The sequence below is a fragment of the Podarcis cretensis genome (assembly GCF_951804945.1).
Source record: "Podarcis cretensis genome assembly, chromosome: 4".
Lineage (NCBI taxonomy): Eukaryota > Metazoa > Chordata > Lepidosauria > Squamata > Lacertidae > Podarcis > Podarcis cretensis.
In genome coordinates, this window is record NC_137173.1 from 16277281 (window position 1) to 16296186 (window position 18906).

The 18906-nt window shown below is 45.4% G+C and overlaps 1 protein-coding gene across 10 annotated transcripts in view; it reads left to right on the forward strand.

The window, feature by feature from the left end:
- Nucleotides 1–18906, forward strand: part of FAT3 (FAT atypical cadherin 3) — a 459497-nt gene that overhangs the window by 72848 nt on the left and 367743 nt on the right. The window contains exon 1 of one of the 10 annotated variants that reach the window (XM_079973211.1): nucleotides 8208–8382. The exons of the other annotated variants lie outside the window; for them this stretch is intronic. The gene's annotated coding sequence lies outside the window, so the exon portion shown is untranslated. Of the gene's footprint in view, nucleotides 1–8207; nucleotides 8383–18906 lie in introns of those variants that run through there. 10 annotated transcript variants of the gene reach the window in all.

Genomic DNA, 18906 nt, shown 5'->3' on the forward strand with positions numbered 1-18906 from the left:
TTTCCAAGGGAAGTGATATTAAAAAAAAATGCCACTGCTCAAAATAAATGGCAGAAAGTTGTAATTTGTGCACACGCTCCCAATGCACCTTTGACCCAAATAACAAATGTTGTAGATTAAGGGGGGAAGGCAAGAGAAGATACAAATTGTCTTAACATCGTGTAGCTATTAATCCAATTTATTAGAAACTGGCAACAATGCCAATTGTCTTTGCAATTGCCTCACAATTTAACCACTACTGTACTTTAAGGCTTTAGGCGATGGCGGCTCGGCCTTGTAGTTCTGATATCATTTTGAAGATTTGAAAGATAGAGGTGTCCGTGGGAGATTGTGGTTTTAATCTTCTGCTCATCCTCTAAATCTTGTTGAATCCAGAGGAGCCACAAAGTTTAGCACCTGAATATCAAAAGAAAGGAGGTGGCCTTCTTCTTTGGCGATCACTCGTAGCCAAGTAAGATTGTCTTCCATGAACCAAGTCTTAACAGTGAGTCCATAAGTGACTGTGGAGGCCAATTCTGGATCCACACGTCCTTCCACAGTGGGGAAATAGGTTTCCAGGAGGGAGTTGATCATGGTGAGGGTTTGCCAAGTGTGCCTTCCTCTTAGCACGTTTCTCCCTTGCATCCTGAGTTCAAGTGTCTTCAAAGTCCACAACACCTTTGGTAAAGGCTGTTCTCCAATTGGAGTGCTCGCAGGCCAGTGTTTCGCAGTTGTTGAGGTTTATATTACATTTTTTAAGGTTTGCCTTGAGAGAGTCTTTAAACCTCTTTTCTTGACCATCAGCATTGCGTTTTCTGTTTCTAAGTTCGGAATAGAGTACAGTGGTGCCTCGCAAGATGAAAAGAATCCGTTCCGCGAGTCTCTTCGTCTAGCGGTTTTTTCGTCTTGCGAAGCAAGCCCATTGACGGCTTAGCGGATTAGCGCTATTAGTGGTTTAGCGGTTTTTAGCGGCTTTTTGCAGCTTATCGTCTTAGCGGATAAGCGGCTTAGCAGCTTAGAAAAAGGGGGAAAAAGGAAAAAAAAACCCGCAGAAACTCGCAAGACATTTTCGTCTTGCGAAGCAAGCCCATAGGAAATTTGTTTTGTGAAGCACCTCCAAAACGGAAAACTCTTTCGTCTAGCGAGTTTTCCGTCTTGCGAGGCATTCGTCTTGCGGGGCACCACTGTAGTTGCTTTGGAAGACGATCTGCACAACATGACCAGTCCAACAAAGGTGATGTTGAAGAATCATTGCTTCGACACTGGTGATCTTTGCTTCTTCCAGTACACTGGCATTAGTTTGCCTGTCTTCCTAAGTGATGTGTAAAAAATTTTCAGAGACACCATTGATGGAATCCTTCGCGGAGTTGGAGATGGCGTTTATAAGTGTTCCATGTTTCACAAGCGTACAGTAAAGTTGGTAGTACAATAGCTTTGTAAACAAGCATTTTGGTTTCCCTGCAAATGTCCCGGTCCTCAAACACTCTGCACTTCAATTGGGAGAAAGGAGGTGGTAGGAGATCTTACGCAAAATGAACCTCAGTAAGCTTTGATGCTTCAAAGCAGGGGCAGTGGATCATGCATGTTGATCTGGCCTTTGTAGTACAGAACACACGTGCCATGCCTGTGAACATTTTAAACAGCCTCATTTGCAAAGCACTCATCTTGGGGTTCAAGGGACTGGTTTATCCATGCTTTATCAGTCCCACCCTTTGGCTAATAGAGAGTTTGGGTCATTTGCTTCATCACCACATAACCCCTCCTTGTAGTATTATATGGCATAAACAGAATGCTCAAAGAACACAATTACCCATTTTGCACAGTTTGAGCCTTGAGGTGGTTGGATAGATAATTACGATTTATGACTGCCCAATAAACCCCCACTGAATTTCAGCTGAGTAGTCATTCTGGCTCTATTATGTTGCCAGCGTTGGAGATAAAGGCCAATTTCCTATTTGGAAGTTCAGTTCCATTGCCCGGCAACAGAAAATCTGACAGATGGGTATTAAATTGCAGGGTGACCTCGTCCAGTACCACCATTTCCAGCACAATAATGGCAGCCCATTGGCTGCCCGTAAAGGCTATCTCCCTCTTACTTTTGTCCTAGCGACTGCTATGCAGAGGTTTACCACCTGTAAACATTTATTTGTTTATACCCTGTCTTTCTCCCAAGTTGGGGTTCAAGATGGCTTGCAATGTTTAATAACACCATTCTGAAACAAAAAAGTGATAAAAGCGAACTATTTGAAACATAATAGTCAAAATGCATGAAAACACATTTGGAACTAGTAATTTTTAAAAATACAGTTTGACCGTTGGTCAGCTTCTTTTGCATCTTCGGTTTTCAAATAGGAAGGCCTTAGCCCGCTTGCGGAAGGATAACGGAGAGGGTAAAGGTAAAGGGACCCCTGACCATTAGGTTCAGTCGTGACCGACTCTGGGGTTGCAGCGCTCATCTCGCTTTATTGGCCGAGGGAGCCGGCGTTTGTCCGCAGACAGCTTCTGGGTCATGTGGCCAGCATGACCAAGCTGTTTCTGGCGAACCAGAGCAGTGCACGGAAACGGTACCTATTTATCTACTTGCACTTTGACGTGCTTTCGAACTGCTAGGTTGGCAGGAGCAGGGACTGAGCAACGGGAGCTCACCCCGTCACGGGGATTCGAACTGCCGACCTTCTGATCGGCAAGTCCTAGGCTATGTGGTTTAACCCACAGTGCCACCCGCGTGGAGAGGGAGTCCATATTAACTCTCTTGGGAGGGGATTCCACAGTCTGGGAGCAGCCACAGAGAAGGCTCTGTAGTTTGTCCCCACCAATTGTGCCGCTGATGTTGATCAGGCTGGAAGAAGAAGCTCACCTGAGGAACTTAGCACCCTTGCAGGTCTGTAAACGTAGAACAAACCTTCATGTCTGTTAACCATGGACAGATCTGTACTCCATTTCTACACCCGGTTATGTGGGTTCTGTTTCATGTCAGTACAAGTCTCAGCTCCATCCTTAAGAGCGCTGAACAATTCACAGTGATTAATACTAATTTTATGTTTACTTATTCACAAAACTAAGTCACACCATTCCTTCTAAAGGAGCACAGGGCAGCAAAGACTTTTGTGATAAGAAATACATGCATGTTTAGGAGATGCTCTGTTGTTGAACCACATCCCTTCACTGCAAACACCTATCTAGAGTATCATCTACTATGGCTGGTCTACTATGGATACTACCACGGTGCTTGGAGGGCTTTCGGTGGGAAGGAACCGCCAACTGAAGTGAGCTATGTTTAATTCACAGCACTTGCTAAGTTTAAGTCAGCCTGAAAATGATGTGCAGGCCTCCGGATTGTGATTGATAGCCTTTCTGTTTTTGCTCATTTCATCAGCAAACTCATAAAGCTCTTGAAGGAGCGTCTGTACCCCCATCGTTCTGCCTGGACACTGATGTCCAGTGCTGAGGGCCTTCTGGTGGTTCCCTCACTGTGAGAAGTGAGGTTAAAGGAAACCAGGCAGAGGGCCTTCTCTGTGGTGGCACCCTCCCTGTGGAACGCCCTCCCAGCAGATGTCAAAGATATAAACAACTATCTGACTTTTAGAAGACATTTGAAGGCAGCCCATGTTTAGGGAAGCTTATAATATTTGATGAATTATTGTATTTTAATATTTTGCTGGAAGCCACCCAGAGTGGCTGGGGAAATCCAGCCAGGTGGGCGGGATATAAATAATAAATTATCATTATTATTATTGTTATTATTATTCATGATCATGGTGCCCCCAACCCCATGCCCAGTGGAGCTGTGTTTGGCTTAGTGGGCTACATGTTTCTGGCTACTGGATGCAAAATGCAAAACAAATGAAACAGAACAACTTCTGCGACCTAAGCTGGCAGATTCAGGCCACTGGTGACAGTTCATAACCTTTTCATTTTGTTCTGTTTTCTTCCCTGGCTTAGTATCATCACCTCGAAAATAATTTAAACATAGGCTGTTAATATTCATTAATTTAACTCTTCATTGGCTTCAGCAGCACCCTTGCATTAATGACACTTCCTTCCAGAAGCATTTTAAATTGACCTTATTCGTATGGAAATGCGATCTCCCATTAATCCAAGAGGACAGAATAGAGTCTACTGTAAACCCAGCTGTTCTGCCAGTATATTTGCTGAACCTTTCTCATTGTTGACGGCAGAAACACACCCAAAACCACCCACCCACCCGTGCCGTCTCTTACAAAGGTAGCAGGAGCTGATAGCAAAAAGTGGTATTTTTGTGAAAGCTAACTGCAGGGGGTTGCCTCCCCCCCCCCCCGGTTGTTTTGCAGGAGTGATCTGAAGGCAGCGATTGGTTTTCTCCTTCTTGATCCCCATTTTCCTTTCATTTTTGTAAGATTAAAGGAGTGTGGGGGATTAAATATCTGTAAAGGATAAGTTCGTTAAATCGAGAGTTTTGAGCAAACAGATCACACTTGAAACCAGCACCTGTGCTATTTTTGATAGCTATTTGCCATGCAATCTGTTGTGGCATGTTCTTGAGTTGTATAAAAAGAAAAGGCACAGTTGGTTGTTGACCTGTGTTGTAGGCTCAGCTTTCTCCCAGATTTTCAGTTTGCATGACAGATGTACATCTTGGCAAACTGAACGCTGGTTTAACCGTCAATTTCACCCTTCCTGCCATGCTTTACATGGGCTACCTGCTTCCCCCCCCTGCTTTTTTTAAAAAATATATATCAAATTTTAAAGCATCAGTTATATGGAACCTTGTTCATATTTTGTAGATTTACATATCCTGCTTTTCGGCTCACATTCTCAAAGCTGCTTGCAAGATTTGCAGAATGCTTGGGCGCTGTAAGAATTAATATTGTGCTAAAAATGCGTTTGCTTACCAATGCTTTCCCATCAGTTAACGTGACGTCACACTGGGAAATTATCAAGGGAAGAGGATACTTTTGGGAAAGGTGCAGGACTTTGTTGACTTTCAAGGTGGCTGAGGGATTTGATGAACATCTTTTCATTCTACAAATCGCACCTTAGGTCTGATTGGAATGTGATCAGAAGTTTAGGGATCTCCCATCTAGGATTTGCCATAATATCTGAAATTTCATTGTTTATCACATTGTTTATCACAGTCCAATGCTATTTAGAAGGTTGCTTTGGGAGACTTCCAGTTATATGCAATTCACATCTTTGCTGCCAGTTTGAATTACTTAATAAGGTCTTTGGGCAGGAGTCCAGGGTCATTAGGTTCAGGTTTTATTTATTGAAACCACTCTTTAATTAGATATATCAAGGTGGCATACAACATTCAGAATACAATAAAATCATTCATCGTATCCATGAAAGCGCAATTGAAAACCGTCAATAAAACATCAGTAGATACTGGTTGGTGAAAAAATGGAACTTCCTATTGTGTCCTATTGTGTCTAAACAAGGCAGTTTTCAGGAGACATCTAACTGAAGGCAAGGCTGGTTCCTGACAAACCTCTACTTGTAGGGAGCTCAATGGGGCAGGGCCTGCTGCACTAAATCCTGGTCCCCAGTGAAGGCCATCCAAACCTTAGGGTCATGCAGAACCACCAGATGTGACCCATCAGAAGATCTTGGTGATCGAGGTGGAGTAATGAAGAAGCAGCATAGATTCAGGTGACCTAGGGTCTGATGTGAAGAAAACCCTCATAGTCACTAACAGATAGGTGGTTGTTTTTGTTATAATAACATGTTTATTTTTATTCCGCATTTTCCCCTGATGGGACTGAAGGCAACTTCCGGATAGAAACAGGGACTGCTAAAAACATGGAAACACCTTCCTCAGCCCTCAAACTTTTGGACATCCCCACCAAATGAATATTATTATTTTCTTAAATGAATTGCAGGATTGTTTCATGTGTAATAATAATAATAATAAATTATTTATACCTTGCCCTTCCTGGTTCAGAAAACCGGGCTCAGGGTGGCTAACAACGAATTTAAAACACTTAATTGTAAAAGCAGCATAAAATACAGTATAAAAACATGAATAACAATAAAATTCAAAGTTCAGAAATCAGTTTGGGGAAAAACCATCTAATAAGCATTAGATAGTCACCAGGGCTAGCTGGCTGAATTGCTTCTACTTGGACCAGCGAGGAGGCCAGGGGAGAATTAGCTGTGGGGTCTCAGAGTGGGCAATCTTCATAAAAGGGGAGGGGGAGGGAAGGGAAGAGAAGGAAATAAATATCAGGCTGATTTCATATTAAAGGCCAGGCGGAATAGCTCTGTCTTACAGGCCCGATGTAAAGAGGTTAAATCCTGAAGGGCCCTAGTTTCATGGGACAGAGCATTCCACCGGGTCGGAGCCCTCACTGAAAAGGCCCTGGCCCTGGCGGAGGATAGTCTGAGTTCCTTAGGGCCCGGGACTTCTAAACTATGGTTATTCATGGACCTTAAGGTTCTCTGCGGGGCATACCAGGAGAAGCAGTCCCGTAAATACGAGGTCCCTAAGCCTTGTCCCCCTCCATCTTGAGATCGGTTTGATGCAACATGGATTACAAATATGTTTTTAAGATACCAATATGATTGAAATATGATTTAAGATCTTCCTTGCAGGCCTTATCCAGCCTCTTCACTGTCTGAAATACAGTAAGCAGTTGCCCATAGTAACTTTAGCAATACCATTGGGGGTGCAGGAGCAGTTCCATTCAAAATACATTTAAAGCCCAATGAAATTCACAGTTTCCGAAGCAAGTCTGCGTTGCTTTGAAATTTGCGCTTATCCAAATTTTGCAACGTAGCTCTCCAAACAAAGTTGTCAACAATGCGTATCGGACAGGGTGTCTAAAAACGAAACATACTGATTATTAAACAACTTTGGGAATTGTAGCCTTGGGAGGTTGAAGAGGGGTCTCCTAACAATTCCCAGTACCTTAAACAAACTAAAAAGAATTGTTTTTTGGGGGAAGTCACAAGTGTTTAAAGTGGAATGTATGGTGCGGCCGGGGTCTATAAATGTGGTGGCTGTGACTGCAGCAGTACTGCGGGTTTGGGGAGTACTGCAGCCTTGTAAATGGCAGTGTCCACACATCTAATCCCCACGTGGAGGTGCATTCCTTGCAGATGGCATGCACGGATCCTGGCCACCCTGTAAAAGTGAAGAAACCCCCCCCCCCGTTGTCTATTCCGTCTCTGCCGAAGCCACTAACTTATATAAAGGGCAGCCAGTGTGTTCTGTCGCATGCTTAAAGGCCAGCTATTATCATTACACAGCCATTCACTGACCACCACCATCCTCTTTTCTGTTGACTCATCATTCCTCTCCCCACCCCCACCCCGAAGAAGCGCCAGCCTTTAGGAACCGCAGATTGTCTCGCTGGAACTGGCCCCCCCTCCCCACCACTTTCCGTTATATCCAGGGCTTCTAAAGCACAGCTTATTTTTAAATCAATCGTAGGCTGCGCAGCTAGCAAAGCAGAGTGTTAATTGGGTCCAGTGGAATTCTCATTCCCATGGGGGCTCCTCGAAAAAGAGAACTTCACGGGGGGGCGGGGAGAGAGGGAGAAGAGGAAATATATGCAAGCCAGCTACGTCAGCCGCAAGCAGAGAAGGCTTCTATGTGCGATATTGCAACAATCGGGTTTTTTTTTAATAAGTGACTCTTTTCCCACACCCGTTGTATTCAGTTTATGATGTGGGGAGGGGGGGGGGGCTGTTAGTTTATTCAGATGCAGTCTGCCTTTAAGGAAGAACAGGGGTAAAAGGGGGGGCAGGGAATCTCCCTAATCTGTATTATAGCCCCTTTGCAAGCTCCCTCCTTTGCAAACTCCAGAGTGCAATTTGCCATGCCTGTCCTTGTCAACATTGTTCTGGTACTAATTCCATATGTATGTCACATAGGAGCTCTGCGCGCTCGTCGTCTCCCCCCCCCCCCGATTCGCTCCCCTTCCCACCGTCCATCTATTGCTTCCCCTCCCCCAACTCCTAAAGGCAGATTCCCCCTCCCCTCCCTCACCCCTTCCCCTACGAGGAAACGTGGTAGCAGGGAAATTCAAACTTTAAACAGCCTACATATAGCCTGAGTACCCGGTGAAGATGAGTGTAGCTTAGTGCTTACTCTGTTCCCCCCATTCCTCCCCCCCTGAGTTGTTGTCCCCCCAAAAAACAAACCCCTCCACCCTCCGCTCTCTCTCTCTCTCTCTCCCTCTTTCTCTCTATTTATAACACAAAGCTTTTGAAAGAAAACTAAGACTGGGCCCCGTTCTCTCTCTGCTTTCGCTTGTTACCGTGGCAGCGTGTGCATCTCAGTGCCGGAGAATGAGGCAAGCTGGCAGCGGTTTTTGCTTCTGCCCCTTGCGCTTGGGATTACGGGAGAGGAGCCCTCAGAGGGACGTTCGCGGCAAGGATGCCCTACCGAGTTTGTTATGTGCCACTTATTCCGGTTAAAAGGTGAGAGCTTCTCTATAAGTGGTTTGCTTGTTTGTTTTGGATCCCTTTTCTGGTAAAAGTCTGTGTGCATTGTTCAGTTGCGAGAGCTTGCTGTTCATTAGCTGGTGGGAGAGAGAGAGAGAGAGAGAGAGAGAGAGAGAGAGAGAGAGAGAGAGAAAGGAAGGAAGGAAGGAAGGAAGGAAGGAAGGAAGGAAGGAAAGAGTGTAAAGGTGGAGTTTTGCATCTTGCAAATAGTACATCCCTCCAACCTCCGAAGAGTGCTTGGTCCGTAAGAATTGCCCCCAGTGTCACAAGTGTTTTCCGCTAGTAAAAAAACATGGTGAAATGAACTGCGAGTGCAGAAATAGTGCTTCGTTTCCTTGTTATTCCCATGGTATTCTGCCATGTGGGGTTGCCTGCGCGACATGCAAGACCTGAGAGAGAGAGGAAGAGAGATTCACAGAGAAGGGGCAGGTGTGTATATTACTGACACTTGGTGGGTAGGAAAAGAAGAAATAAGAAGCAATAAGCAGTGTGGATGCTATTCATCCCTTTTATGGTGAAGTTTGATGTCCTCTACACTTCTTCTCAGGTAAGGGGATCTTAGCTCTGCATGTCCAAAGTTTAAGGATTGCCCGTTTGAGTGAACAGCCCTTGCTGTGCCAAGTTGTTCTGTTTGTCTCCTGTTGCCCCTCTCTCGGTCAACGCTTCTCAAAGCCCGTGACCCCCTTTGGTGCATGAGGGATACCTCCTAACAGATAGGTTTTGTACCTGGGTTGCGAAAATACACACATGCCTGGGCTTTGTTGGGAAATACGCTCTGTGTGTGTGTGTTTTGCAGGGCTTGCGCCTTTAAAAGGAAGTCTTCCTCCAAACACCCGCACCATTCATGCGGAAGAGACGCATGAGGCACAAAGATATACGCTGCAAACGCTTCGGTCCTGCAGTTCAGCCTGTGTTATTTTGTACCCGGGTATCAATGCAGAGAGAGGGATGCGGGTGGCGCTGTGGGTTAAACCACAGAGCCTAGGACTTGCCGATCAGAAGGTCGGCGGTTCAAATCCCTGCGACGGGGTGAGCTCCCGTTGCTCGGTCCCTGCTCCTGCCACCCTAGCAGTTCGAAAGCACATCAAAGTGCAAGTAGATAAATAGGTACCGCTCTGGCGGGAAGGTAAACGGTGTTTCTGTGTGCTGCTCTGGTTCGCCAGAAGTGGCTTAGTCATGCTGGCCACATGACCCGGAAGCTGTATGCCAGCTCCCTTGGCCAATAAAGCGAGATGAGCGCTGCAACCCCAGAGTCAGCCACGACTAGACCTACGGTAATGGCCAGGGGTCCCTTTACCTTTACCTTTATCAATGCAGAGCTACAAAACTATCTCTTATGAGGCATCCCTGATGGCCAGATGGTTTCCCATGACGTTGCCCTTTGCAACCTTCCTGTCTTTAATTTCATTTTGAAATAAACTTAACTAGCTAACTGACATTCACACGGTGCATTTAAACTAACATGGCTTCCTCCCTCCAAAAGATTCCAGGGAACTGCAATTTTCCACCCACAGAGCTACAGTTCCCAGCACCCTTAACAAACTTCCATTTCCTAGGGTTCTCTAAGGGACACCATGTGCTTTAAATGTATAGTATGGATGTGACCTAGAGGGATGCGGGTGGTGCTGTGGGTTAAACCACAGATCCTAGGACTTGCCGATCAGAAGGTCGGTGGTTCGAATTCCCGCAACGGAGTGAGCTCCCGTTGTTTGGTCCCAGCTCCTGCCAACCTAGCAGTTCGAAAGCATGTCAAAGTGCAAGTAGATAAATAGGTACCGCTCTGACGGGAAGGTAAACAGTGTTTCCATGCACTGCTCTGGTTTGCCAGAATCGGCTTAGTCATGCTGGCCACATGACCCAGAAGCTGTACGCCGGCTCCTCGGCCAATGAAGCGAGATGAGCGCTGCAACCCCAGAGTCGGTCACAACTGGACCTTATGGTCAGGGGTCCCTCTACCTTTATGGATGTGACCAAAGTGTAGCAAGACTGGTCCAGAGGCAAGTGGTAAAAGGACTTCTTTCTGCCCATTGGAGTGGGGAGGATTTTTACCTGGAAAACTTCAGGATCAGAGAGGCTTGACTCTCCCGAGTCTTTTCCTGCAGATTACATTGCAGCTTCCACGGTTCAATGAAAGAATTTGGGCATGAAAACAACAACAACACGGTGATAAGAGTTGCGTACATGACTTTGACCCTCAGCCTTCCCTACCTCACTAGGTTGCTGGGTGGAGAAAACCCATAAAAGCTCATGTAGATCCTTCTGAGTTCTTTGGAGGGTGGAAAGCAAATGTGGAAACGGATGAGGGAAATAAATAAAAAAAAACTTAGTAGTGCACAAATTGCTGCCAACATAAACCCGTGTGAGTAATTTCTGGCACGCTGATTGCTTGGAAGAAGTAAAAAATAAACTCCATAAGCCAATCCAATTCTCTTCCAGTTTTACAAGTGTGCCCCCCCCCCTTTCCTTTTCCCCACTTGCCTGATCTTCTGGAGTTGATTCTTCCTTGCCAGAGGCGTCTAGGACCGTGGATATTTACAAGCCCATCTTTAATGCTTATAGACTTTATAGGTTTTCCCAACATTCGGCTTTGATGTTGATACTTGCCAGGAGCTCTTGTGGCAAGGTGGCTGCAATTCCAAACAGAATAAAGGCATAGTGGGTCCCGTCCCCAGGGTCTGCATCAGCTCAGCGTCCCTGCTTGGGAAACTTCTTTGGCGGCAAAGCGCTGGACCGTGTGTGGGAGAAGTCATTGTGTAGTTGTCCCTCGTTCATAACAGCTAATTAAGGCTTTGTGTAAAGTAGCACATCCAGGGCTGTGTGTAAAATGCATTCGTTTTTAAGGAAGTAATATAGGCCACAACAATCAAAGCTTCCCCTCCAGTGTCAGAAGAAAAAGGGGGAAAGGTGTTTTATCTGCTACAGCAGGTGAGCTGGGTGGTGGAAAGGGCAGAATAAATCTCTTTATGCTAAACCAGACATTCACAGATACTCATTTGGTCTTGCATTGTCATGGCGCTCACGTAGGGGAAATCTCACTAGGTTCGCAACCTTCTTGCTCTTTCCTACGCAATTCTTCGCTTGTTCAAGAGGGGACTTCATGGTGGTAACCAGAAACTAAAGGCTGGGTGGGTGGATCAGGCACCCCCACACTCAAGTTCATTGAATTTGCGGGAGGTGTTGCTGTGTGTTGGTGGGGAGGATCACACACACACACACACACACACACACACACACACACACACACTTTGTGTCTGCCAACATTTACAGGTGAGCATGCACCAAGATGTTGCCTCCCAAATTTGCAGACATTGGGTGCTGGGCTGTTGGCACGCAGGAAGGGCTGAAGTTCATTGGTTGAGCAGCAGGGTTTGCGATATCTGGTTTTCAACAGTGTGATATATCACCAGCTAAACATCACAATATACTCATATATTATCGAATTGTAGAGTTGTAGAGTTGGAAGGGATCCTGAGGATTATGTAGTAGTACAGCACCTTGCACTGGGACGCAGGTGGCGCTGTGGGTTAAACCACAGAGCCTCTTGAGCTTGCCGATCGGAAGGTGGGCAGTTCGAATTCCCGCGACGGGGTGATTTCCTGTTTCTCGGTCCCTGCTCCTGCCAACCTAGCGGTTCGAAAGCACAAAGTGCAAGTAGATAAATAGGTACCACTCTGGTGGGAAGGTAAACGACGTTTCTGTGCGCTGCTCTGGTTCGCCAGAAGCAGCTTAGTCATGCTGGCCACATGACCCAGAAGCTGTATGCTGGCTCCCTCAATCAATAAAGCAAGATGAGCGCCGCAACCCTAGAGTTGTCTGCGACTGGACCTAATGGTCAGGGGTCCCTTTACCTTTACCTTTTACAGCCCCTTGCAATGCAGAAATATGCAATTGTTCATTTTTGGGAATCAAACATCATGATGTTTGAAATAAGGATGGAGCTATGTAGAGGCATTGGCTGACTTCACGGTTTTCCCCACATTGTAATTTTTGCATAGCACACACACCATGACATATTGCCAGGTCAGAAATTATGAAACCAATATCACAATAATGGACTTCAAACCAGTTCTGGATGATATATCAATATATTGTCCAGCGCTATCAAGCACATCCTTTGCATGTCTGAGGTCCCAGGCTCAGTCTTCCTGGTTTGGCTGGGAGAGATACTTGGGAGCTGCTGCCAGCCAGTGTAGACATTATTGCCCTGGATGAACCAATGGTCTGACTTGGTGTGAGGAAGCTTCCTATATTCTTCAGTTTTGCTGAATTTTGCCCAAACACTTTGAGAAGTCAAAACAAAATAAAAAAATTCCTTCCAGTAGCACCTTAAAGACCAACTAAGTTAGTTCTTGGTATGAGCTTTCGTGTGCATGCACACTTCTTCAGATACTGGAAGAAGTAACTGGAACTTTGAGAAGTGTCGTTCTTTTGGAACATGCATATGACCACATCCGAAATGCTTCTCTGAACTATTTTGGGGATAGAGGGGCTCCATTTGCTCTTTGAATTTGCTTAACCATGCCATGTGGAAAGGCACCCCTTTTCAAATCATCTCCTTTAAGATGATCAGGAGGAAATCCAGCTGAACAGCCTCCTTTTCCTAATCCGACTTTGCTTCCAGCCTTGCCTATATGCAGGCTTTAAATAAGTGGAAAGTCTACCAAAAGCCCAGTGATTAGGGGGAAAGCTCTCATCTGCGGTGCTTTCAAAATCCAAGGTGCGAGGGGAAAGAAAATCCCCTCTGAAGGGCACGCATGTCTTCAATGTCACAGTTGTTAAGAATGTGTGCAGAAAAACTAGGTTTCTTTTTTAATACATTCTCTTCTGGGGCAGAACGTGACAAAAGAGTTTTGAAGGTTGGCTAGGGATTTATCAATGCGTTAATATCAGAGACCTTAAATTCCTGTCTACTTCTTCCTCCATAAGTGACTTAACACCGCTTCTCAAGTTTGTGGGGTCATCCCAGTGACATAATACGTCAGGGGTAGGAAACCTTTGTGTTGATGAACTACAGTTCCCATTCCTATCGCTCCCCAGCAATGCAGCAGGCTCCATGGAAAATTGCTCGTAGCTTTGTGGCTGCTCTCTCCCCCCAAGACATTAGATCGCTCCCCACTTATTCCCCCCCCCCTTACCCTTCCAAATAAATGAACAGATCATGTTTTCTCTGTGGCTTAAAATGACAAGGAAAAGTGATTCTAAAGACAGGCTTACTGCCCAAATGAGAGAGAATACAGGGCTCTCTTGTTTGAAGAGCATTAGCATGAGAATGAAGGGGCTGCATGGTGTGTTGGTTTAAGGTGCCCATGCAGAACTGAGGGGGAAGGGAGACCAGGACTGTTGTGATTTCCAGAGCCTGCAAAACATTTTTTGTGCCATAAATAGTCTCCACTTTCTCCTGCAGAATTTAACAGAAATGCAAAAGGCCAAACTCTTCGTAAGCCATTATTATTTTTTACAGTGGTACCTCGGGTTACATACGCTTCAGGTCACAGACGCTTCAGGTTACACACTCTGCTAACCCAGAAATAGTGCTTCAGATTAAGAACTTTGCTTCAGGATAAGAACAGAAATCATACTCCAGCGGCATGGCGGCAGCGGGAGGCCCCATTAGCTAAAGTGGTGCTTCAGGTTAAGAACAATTTCAGGTTAAGAACAGACCTCCGGAACGAATTAAGTACTTAACCTGAGGCACCACTGTACACGATAGCTGCCCAAGGTGATCTTCCTGTGCCCCTTCCCTGAGACAGCGGGTTGTATTCAACTACCCTTTACTCAGAGTAAACTCACTGCAGTTAATAGCCATTACTAATGTGGGTCTATTTTAATGGGTTTACTTTGAGTAATATAGCTAGTTGAACACAACCTAGTGGGTTACCCCCCCCCCCCTTGCTCCTGCAAATTTTCAGGGCGGTAAACATTTCTCTCCCAAGTTATGCAAGAATAATGATTGAATTTTAAGAACACCCCAGTGAATAGGTAATTCCTGGGTCCCTTTCTCTGCTTTCCTTTCATGGAATTGGGAGACAAGGACTAAGAAAACAAGTTTGCCAAGCAAAACCAAGTTGCTACCAAACTTTACTTAAAAGAAGATTCTGTGGTGAAGTGAAATGGGCTGGCAGAACTATCCGTGCCTTTCAGAAACTATTTCTGCAGATCTGAGGCAAATGTTGCCCCTTTCTTTAAACCTATTCTCAGACCTGAACTCAGTTCCTCACCTTCCTGGTTGCTTTCTCCTGCTCTTACCCGGAAGTTGCAAGCTTAGTCCTGCTTTGCCCAGACTTTCTGTATTTTAGCTTAACCTTCACATTCTGTATAAGTCAGTGCAACAACTCAGAAAGCTTTCTCCCATTCTGTCCACCTTCTTAAATGTATGCTTCGGCAATTCTTAGCATTTATCAGCTACCGTACTTCTTGAAACTGATTTCAACAGCCCAGTTGCACAGCGGCAAAATTGCAGGGGTGCTGTTGATAACATGCCATGGTGGGCCGTGAACCCTACACAGGACCAGGCGTGAGCCACTTGTGACATGTTGACCTGAATGCAGCTCACAGCCTCATATGGTGGCTCATGGGGGTCTGTTTCTGCTGCCTGCCTGAGTCTATGCAAACAGGAGGTGGTCAGGTATCTGCTACATATGCCTCTTGGGCTTCATCTTGGGCTGCATCATATGTTAGGCTGACCTGGAAAGATGGGTTGTTGGTTTGAGTGCACGTCAAATGCCAGTGTAGCATTTGGGAATGTTCATGTACTCAGGAACATGATGATCACATATTTTGTATGTGAAAGGTCTCAAGTTTAATCCCAGGCATCTCTAGGTCCGGCTAGTATTTTGTATGAGTGTCTGTTTTTAGACAAATGAATCCACTAATTAGGCAGCCAAATAATCACAATCACATGGAGTAACAATAAAAAGTAAGTGGTCTTTTGGATTACTTTTGGTGTATCCTGTTTCCTTCCCTCTGGTTTCTTAAAACTCGGGGGGGGGGGGCACACTCATACAAATAGTTTCCGTCATTCTTTTATTAATGTAGTCCATCATCCTTAGGCCAAGGCTTGTCCTTCCTTCTGTCTGCAATAATTTTGCTGTTGGCATTTCTGTAGTGCAAGGATGGGGAACTTGTGACCCTAGAGCAGTGGTCAGCAACCTTTTTCAGCCGTGGGCTGGTCAACTGTCCCTCAGACCATGTGGTGGGCCGGACTATATTTTTTGGGGGGAAATGAACGAATTCCTATGCCCCACAAATAACCCAGAGATGCATTTTAAATTAAAGGACACATTCTACTGACGCTGATTCCCGGACCATTCGCGGGTTGGATTGAGAAGGTGATTGGGCCGCATCCTGCCCACGGGTCTTAGGTTGCCTACCCCTGCCCTAGAGGCTCCCATTAACTCTAACCACTCACTGGCCGTGTTAGCTAGAGTTGTGGGGAGTTTTGAGTTCAATAAGATCCAGAGTCATATAGGTTTTTATCCCTGCTATGTAGTCCATATTGACAACTTCATTTAGTTTTAAACAGAACAACAAGACTTGGGGTGCATAGAAAGAGAACAATGTCCAGATATGCCAACATAGTTCACCTGACATCTGCTCAAGAGCACTCCAAGGAGAACTGTGGGAACATCATCCTTTGCACTGTGCACTTTGTCTTGCATTTAAAAATACAGTGGTACCTCGGGTTAAGAACTTAATTTGTTCTGGAGGTCCGTTCTTAACCTGAAACTGTTCTTAACCTGTGGTAGCACTTTAGCTAATGGGGCCCCCCGCCACTGCCACCCGATTTCTGTTCTCATCCTGAAGCAAAGTTCTTAACCCGAGGTACTATTTCTGGGTTGGCAGAGTCTGTAACCTGAAGCGCCTGTAACCTGAAGCCTCTGTAACCCGAGGTACCACTGTACTAACAATGAAGATGTGCATCTAGAAATAAACACATTTTCGTGTTTAAGTAAGAGGTTACCTTTTTCTAAAATGAGCCATGTACTTATGAGCCTAAAATTGTATGCGTTCCCCCCTTTTAATGTTTTTTTTTTATTTTTAAGCCCAGTGCAATTATCTGCCATTTGAGGGAGTGCCTACTTTTGACTGAAAAGCGAGTTACACAAATAGTAAATATTATTCACCTGATAACGGGTCTCACCTTCTCCTTAAAGGTAAAGGGACCCCTGAACATTAGGTCCGACTCTGGGGTTGCGGCGCTCATCTCGCTTTATTGGCCGAGGGAGCTGGCGTACAGCTTCCGGGTCATGTGGCCATCATGACTAAGCCGCTCCTGGCGAACCAGAGCAGCACACGAAAACGCCGTTTACCTTCCCACCAGAGCGGTACTTATTTATCTACTTGCATTTTGACGTCCTTTTGAACTGCTAGGTGGGCAGGAGCAGGGACTGAGCAACGGGAGCTCACCCCATTGAGGGGATTTGAACTGCCGACCTTCTGATCGGCAAGTCCTAGGCTCTGTGGTTTAACCCACAGCGCCACCCGCATCCCTTCTTACCATATGCTGATAAAAGTAGATTGGGGAGGATTATGAGCTAGATAAATCACGGAAGCATAAAAATCATACAGCTGTAGAGTTGGAAGGGACCCCGTAGAGTCATCTAGTCTAGCCCCCTGCAGTGCAGGAATCACAGTGAAAGCATCCATGACAGATGGCCACCCAACATCTGCTTTCAAACCTCCAAGGAAGGAGAATCCAGCACCTTCCGAGGGAGATCCTTCCACTGTCAAACAGCTTTTACTGCCAGAAAGTTCTCCCTGATGTTGAGTCGGAATCTCCTTTCTGGTAACTGGAAGCCATTGGTTCGAGTTCTGCCCTCCAGAGTGGGAGAAAACAAGCTTGCACGTAACACTCCATCTTGCACGTAACACTCCTTGAGATATTTAAATGCTGGGAGGGAAAGGGTTATGTTAATTCTCTTCATTATTGACGCTTTCCTTTATGATACTGCTTCTGTTTTGGCTTCCAAGTTGTCCAGGCTGGTGTTGCTTTTTTTTTTTTTAACCAACCAACCAAAACCTACAAATCAAACCGGGGTAAAAGAAACTCCCTGTACAGTGGTACCTCGGGTTACATACGCTTCAGGTTACAGACTCCGCTAACCCAGAAATAGTGCTTCAGGTTAAGAACTTTGCTTCAGGATGAGAACAGAAATTGTGCTCTGGCGGCGCAGCGGCAGCAGGAGGCCCCATTAGCTAAAGTGGTGCTTTGGGTTAAGAACAATTTCAGGTTAAGAACGGACCTCCGGAACGAATTAAGTACTTAACCCGAGGTACCACTGTAATGTGTACTTTTAGCCTTAGGAGAAAGGGAGAGGGACTGTGTGGGATGGGTCATATTACTGGACCTCAAGCAACCTGCTCACATATTACGAGAGATAAGCTGGGTAAATTCCTATCTTACAAATCCAAAGTTCCGATAAAATTTGCTGTGTAGAGATGCTATGTAGAGAGGTATACAATGTACAGTCTTCAAGAAAAAAAGATTAAGAAAATCCTGAAATCTGACAAAGTAGATAAGTAAGGAAAGATCAGCAAGGATGGTGTCAAGGTGAGTTGCAAATCTTGAGTGGATCAAGAAACCTGTTTGAACAACAAAGGATTGAGGTGTGTGTTAGATGAAGAGCAGTTTGCAACAGCAGGGAAGAGATTAGCGGATTGCAGGGTGGGATCAACATCTGGGCAGCGTTGTTGAAGCTGACCATTTGCTAATCTGGAACAAGAACTTTGCACCAAGAAAGCAAAGTTTGCCGATATAAAATGGAGCGCGCACTAGATCTGGAGTTCCTTTTGCAACATGAGCATCTTGGGCAAGAAGCACAGATCTGCTCCCAGATAAGTTGCAAAGTAATTAGTCTGTACCAAGATGCAAGAAACGGTGATCTAGCTGCTAAAAGTCTATCCTCTTTTAATAATAATAATAATAATTTTTATACCCCGCCCCTGTGGTATGTGCTTAAGGAACTGTGGGTTGGAAGAGTAACCCAACAATGCTCTTACAAGAAGTCTTTGAGCCATTGTGGTACAGTTTCAACCAGGGTTGAAATCCCAACTCAGGCATGAAGCCAGGGTTTCCCAAACTTTGATCTCCAGCTATTTTTGGACTACAATTCCCATGATCCCTGAGCGCTGGTCCTGCTAGCCAGGGAGGATGGGAGTTGTCATCCAAAAACAGCTGGAGACCCAAGTTTGGGGAACCCTGCACTAAGCTATCTAACTCATCCTGTTATATGAATGGAACAGTGTTCATAACTCCCATTGTTCTATGCACATTTTGCGACAGGTAATTTCATTAGCATGAGCAGTTTCTGAGCTCTGGGCGCAGTACTGCGCCTAAAATTTCAGATTAAAACTGTGGAGTGGAAGGAAAGGAGGACCTTTTTCTGCCTCCCCACTTCTAGCTACTTGCTGAAGACTGGAGAAGAGACCCTCTTAAGAACATTGGGGGGTGGGCAAGGGAAGGACTAGACCATGTGAAAAATGAACATAACATTTCAGCTG